We start from the raw sequence: 6,718 nt of genomic DNA, 5'->3' as shown, positions 1-6,718 counted from the left end.
TTGTGCGGGGAGAAGGGTGCAACAATGAATGAATGGAAACCCAAAATCTCTGTAGATGTTCATTGAAATGAAAAATAAACAACCTAAATAAAAAAAAAACCAACAACAAACTACCAAATGAGAAAAAAAAAAAACAAACACTGTTATAAAAATAGAGTGGTTAGGGAGAGCAGGGGAAGAAATGGATAGATGATTCCTGTATTGGAATGAATAGACAATCAGACATTATTTCTATTGCTGTTAACAATCTGGAACAGGACATAGAGTATGCACTAAATGGAATGAGGAAGAAAGGAGAAAAAATTAAGAAACTAAAAAGGTGGGTGAAATAAGTGCTTTGAAATTGTAATAAGCTAATGATGTGGATTGAGGCTCAATGTCAAGAAGACAAAGATTTTCACCACTGGACCAATTGGCAGCATCAGGACGGATGAAGAGATTGAGATTGTACGCAGCTTTAGTCTGCTTGGCTCCACAACCAACACTCTTGGCACCTGCAGCCAGGAAATTAAAAGACATATTGCAATGGGAAAGTCTGCTGTTAGGGACCTCTCTAAAGTATTGAAGAGCAGCGGTGTCTCTCTGGAGACTAAGGTGCGTCTGGTACAGGCCATGGTCTTTGCAATCACTTGTTATGCATCAGAGAGCTGGACAATGACCAGGAAGGACAGAAGGAGAATTGATGCTTTTGAGCTTTGGTGTTGGAGAAGAGTGTTGAGGGTACCATGGACTTCTAAGAAAACAAACAGATTCATCCTTAGAGGGTTAAATCAGGCTGTCCTTGGAGGCAAGGATTCTGAGGCGTCATCTGACATACTTTGGTCATGTTGTAAGGAAAGACCTGTCCTTGGAGAGGGACATCATGCTTGGGAGGGTAGAGGGCCGGTGCAGGAGGGGAAAGCCCTCTGGGAGGTGGATTGATTCAGTGACTGGGGCAATCGGATGAGTGTGTTTGAGACAATGAGATTGGCACAGGACAGAGCAGAGTTTAGAGCTGTTGCACATAGGGTCTCTATAAGTCGCAAGCGACTCAACGGCACATAACAACAACAATGATATTAATCAATGATAATTAATAATTAGGAATGATTGTCTGAAAAAAAGATGTGATTTGTAAACTTCTATTGGAAGCAGGGGTGGCATCCACTTCCTAAACAACATGCCTCCAGAAACTCTATGAACTTTGAAAAATGACAATAGTTCTAGTAAGGGTCACAGTGAGTCATGCTCAACTCAAAGGCAATCAACACACACACACACACACACACACACACACACACACACACACTCAAATAAAACAGAGGGGGTTTTATGAAAGAGAAATCTTTTGCTGCAGATTAACCCAATACAGTAAGTTATTTGATTTATTGGCTACTTTATAGGCTTTGATTATGAATCCAAGTAAAATGAAATCTTTGACAACATCTAGCTTTTCTCCATTTATCATGGTTTGTTTATTGGTCCAGCTGAGAGAACTACTCTAAAAATAGTTATCAGAAATTGGGAGAATCCCCATCACACAAGGACAGTAAACAACTTCTCACTATTTTAAACCCAACCCAACCAACTGCCATGGAGTCAATTCTGACTCATGGTGACCCTATGGAAGAGAGTAGAACTGCCTGTAGAATGTCTAAGGCTAGAAAACTTATGGAAGACAGAATGACTGATCAAGCTTTTTCCCAAGAAGTGGTTGATGTATTCAAACCATCAAATTTTCAATTAGTCAGTCACCCAAAGCTTAACTCAGAGTGCCACTAGAGCTCCTTTCTGTATTGTAACCTAAGAAGCCAACCATAGAAATCACAGTGAGATCCACTTGAGCTGAAATGGGGAAAAGGAGCATCTGATGGTCATGTGAGTAGAACCACAGGTAAGGATACCTGATCACAGGCACGTGATGATAGCACTATCACCCGCGTTCTGAACTTCAGCAATCTTATTTTGGTCTGCAAGCGGCACAGTTTTTTCTAGTTGTGATTTGAGTGAAAATTTACTAACTACAGTACCTACAGTGTTGCATCGTCCATTTAAATCATCCATATTATCTTTCTCTTCGCCCAACTTAGTGTTTATTATTATCTATTTACTAACTTTCTATTCTCCTCTTTCACACAAATATTTTTCTTTTTCTAATTTTTTTCATTGTTACACGTTTGCTTCCCCTCACTTCTCTCCCCTCCAGACTTCTGTGCAACACACCCCTTGCTCCAGATTGTTGTCATACATATAAGGCCTAATCAAATATTCCTTTCAGACAGTTCTTCCTCTCATCTATTCTAATGCAATGTTCATTATGTATCCGTTCTTTCCCCATTTTCTGTCCACCCCTCTTATATCTGTCCTATTTTATAACAGTGGTGTTATGGAGTGTACAAAGGCCCTCTCTGAGGTATTGTTGGTTCTAAACATGAGGATGATTTCTTTAGGGTGCACAAATATTGTTTATAAAAATTTATAAACATTTTTTATAATCTTTTCTTCTGCATTCGTGACCTTCACCCTTTCTTGCTAAGGCAGTTTAAATTACACAATCTGACTGTGGGCTAAATAAAAAACAAAACAGAGGTGGAAGTGGAATCTGAAGATGAAATCTAATCTGTGCCTCGATCAATCAGTTTATGTAAGCCAAATGCTTCTATTTTGGGGTACATGTTCTTTAATTGTTTCTGATCGCCCATGTTTCTCTTCAATCAGCAAATGTTCTTATTGGGCAAAATGAGGGAACTCTATAAAGAAAGGTGGTCACTAATCATTGCTGTAAAAATAATTGTGATGTGGTGGTGATTTCTTTTTTAATCTTAAAAAACAAAAGTTGTGACCATGATTCATTGAAATACCTTTAGGCACTATGCTGATAGTTTTCCTCATACCAGAGTAATTTGTCTTTCTTTGTATCTTAATAAAAGGATTACTATAAAATACACTTAAATTTGAGGTGGCTTTTTGCCCTAGAACAAAAGATTATGGCAAACTTATGCCTTTCTAGAAATCTGACAATAGTGGAATTCAATTTGTGTCAGACATTTTCAGATATTAATCAACCAACTCTATTAAATTCTAGCACTACTGATTATTAACTGTGACCAAATGCAAATTATTTCATTTCTTTAAGCAATCCAGTTGACCGTTGAGTGGTTTTCAGAAACAATAAATTGTGTACAGGAGATTGTCCATCTTTCTCCCATGGAGAAGCACTTGGATTTGAATCACATGTCTATGGGTTTGCAGTGCAACTCCTTACCACTAAGCCACCAGAGCTCCCTATAACAACAGTTGTTGTTAGGTGCCATCAAGTTGAGTATGAATTGTAGCAGCTCTATGGACAGTAGATCTGAACCCTATCCTGTCCTGCACCTCTTCATCTCCAACATGCTTGAGCCCATTGCTGCGGTCATTGTGTCAATCTATCTTTTTGGGAGTCTTCCTAACTTTCTCAGACCCTTCCATCTGCCCAAGTATAATGTCTCTTTCCGAGGAATAACTCCTTCTAGCAACATACCCACAGGGCTCTGATGGCCTAGTGGTGAGAAGCTATATTGAAATTCCAAAGGTACATTGTTTGAATCCACCAGTTGCTCCATGGAAGAAAGATGGACAGTCTCCTTTAGTATGATTTAATGCCTCTGAAAACCTACTGGAGAGTCACCCATGACTTGGTTCTGACTTGATAGCTCACACAAAAACCAAGCAATATATCCAAAGTATGTGATTCCAAGCGTGATGTTCCTTTTTAAGGAATAGCCCCAACCACCAATACGCTCCAATGAGATGGATGAAGCTTCCCCATCTTTGCCTCCAAGGAGTACTCTAACTATACTTTCTGTAGGACATATCTGTTTGTTTTTTTGGCAGTCCATGGAGTATTCAATACTCTTCCACAACATCATGATTCAATGGGATCAATTTTTCAGTTGTTGGTTCTGACTGCACACAAAAACACCTGGGAAAGGAATCTGAGGGTGAAATTTGAGATCTTTAAATGGTCCCAAACCACAATTTCTCAAGGCTGGGATTTTTTTGGCCCAGTGGTAAAAAAAAATCCCACAAATTGGGATTTGGGGTCCAGTGATGAGGATTTTTGGTTTTTTTGATGTTGAAATGCAATCCATATTGATGATTGTATTCTTTGATCTTCTGGAACTAGTGCTTCAAGTCTTTCTTACTTTCAGCAAGCAAGGTTGTGCCATCTGCATAACAGGTTATTAATGAGTCTACCTCTGATCCTGATTCCACTTTCTTCTTCATGGAATCCGTCTTCTCAAATAATTTGCTCAGTATAAGATTGAATAGGTATGGGAGAAGGATACACCCCTGCCATACACCTTTTTAAATTTTAAACCTTGTAGTGTTCCATTGCTTTGTTCACACAACACCTTTTTGCATGAGCACAGTTAAATGTTCCAGGATTCCCATTCTTCTCAATGCTATCCATAGTTGTTTATGATCCACACAGGCAAATACCTTTGCATAGTCAATAAAGCACAAAGAAACATTCTTCTGGTATTCTTTGCTTTCAGCCAGGATCCATCAACATAAGCAATGATAACCTGGTACCATAGCCTCTTCCAAACTGAACTGCTAGCAGGACTTGACAGTTCTATCTGTTTTTTAAAGATCTTCAGCAGTATTTTACTTAATAGTATTCTTCAATAACTTCCATGTTCTGTGGATAATCTTTCTTGGGAATAGGAACAAATAGGAATCTCTTCCTGTCAGTTGGCCAGGAAGCTGTACTCCAAATTTCCTGGCATAGACTAGTGTGCGCATCCAAGTTGTATCTATTCATTGAAATATGTCAGTTGATATCTCATTGATTCCTGTGGCATTTTTTTGGTCAATGCCTTTGGTGTAGCTTGAACTTTTCCCTTCTTTACCATTAGCTCTTGATCATAAAAGACTTCCTAAACTATTCGGTGTCCACCAATTCTTTTTGGTACAGTGACTCCCTCCATATTGCTTTGATGCTTGCTTGATCATTCAAGATTTTTCCCATAGTACCTTCTAATAGCAATGTTCCCATACTTGTATCAATTTAAATTTCTACTTGTAGTATTTATAAGTTTACTATGTAGAATGTTGAACATGTGACTACTGCTTTATGACTTCTAATGTAGTATATTGTTATTGTGTACTGTAGAATTGAAATTGACCCAGAGTTGACCTTCCAGTGGGTTTTCAGAGTCAGTTAATCGCAAAGAAGAATATTGTCCATCCTTTTCCCATGGAGTAGCTGGTAGCTTGAAATCATGTCAGTGGTGATTAATTTTATAAAATGTACTGAATAGGGATGCTTGTATGGAACACAATATGAATGAAGCATAGTGTGAAACACAGTGTATACAAACTTTATAAACAAACAAATATAAAATATTTATTAAAAATACATATAAAAATATGTATGTGTAGATACATTGTTCACAGGCTCAACAAAACCTAGCAATAACAATAATGTATAATGTTAGATTATGAATCTATCTATGAATAGTACCTATGAATCTCATTTCAGGATTTTAGAGATCTGATGGGAAATATGGGTAATCTCCTTCTGTGTGATTTGCATTCTCTAAAAACCCTCTTAAGAGTTGCTTCTGACTCTGTGGTAATGGGTCTTAATTGGTTTGGGGTTTTTAAAAGTCAAATAAAGCTATATGCTTTATCCTGATGCTAATGGTCATCTTTGTCTTGTATTAGGTTTGCTCCTCTTTGCTACATCTACGTTCAGACCAATTTGCTTTATCTTACATATTTTCAATATTGGAGGTGTACATTCCATTTTCCTAGTCTCGACTGAAGTTTTTTTGCTCAGAAGTTACTTCACTCTATACCATAGGACTCTACCACCTCTGATATAGCTGTTAGGTGCCATCGAGTAGAGTATGACTCATAGCAACCCTATGAACAACAGATCTAAACCCTGTCCTGTCCTGCACCATCTTCACAAGCTCTGACATACTCGAGCCCATTGCTTCAGACACTGTGTCAATCCATCTGGTTGAGGATCTTCCTCTCTTTTGCTGACCCTCCAACTTTCCAAGCATGGTGTTCCTCTCCAAAGAATAGCCTCTCATAGCAACATACTAAAACACTATGAGACAAAGCTTTATTATCTTTGCCTCCAAGGGGCACTCAAATAAAGCTAATTAGCCTAAATTATCAGGGAGCTCTGGTGGTTTAGTGCTAAGAAGCTGTGCTGCAATCCCTAAGACACATGGTTAGAATTCATCATCTGCTCTGTAGGAGAAGGATGGACACTCTACTGTATGGTTTACTGCTTCTGACCATTTCAACAGAGGGTCAGCTATGAGTTGGTTTGACTGGATGACATACAACAAAAACAATTAGCTTAAGGAAATTCACTAAATCTGTTCATATTTTCTCTTGCCAAGGTTGATGAGAGCCAAACAGTGAAGTAGTTGATAACTGAGGGAAGCCAATTATAAAATTTAATACTAGTAGACCAAATGCTATATCAGGATATGAGGGAGGCTTAATACAAGCTGAAGGTCACCCTGTGGCATTAAAGCATTCCCTAACAGTCAACATTGTTCTTAATTTGTATTTACTGAATCCCTCCCTCCTGAGATAAGCATGTTGTCGTTATGTGCCCTCATAGTCCTGTGCCAATCACACCGTCTCCGACACACCTACCCCTATTACCCCAGCCACTGAATCAATCCACCTCATAGAGGGCCTTCCCCTCCTGTGCTGTCCCTCC

This window comes from Elephantulus edwardii, unplaced genomic scaffold (genome assembly GCF_000299155.1).
Source record: "Elephantulus edwardii isolate Elephantulus edwardi_28Jun2011 unplaced genomic scaffold, EleEdw1.0 scaffold00044, whole genome shotgun sequence".
NCBI classification, from domain to species: domain Eukaryota; kingdom Metazoa; phylum Chordata; class Mammalia; order Macroscelidea; family Macroscelididae; genus Elephantulus; species Elephantulus edwardii.
Note: the sequence above shows the minus strand (reverse complement) of the source record.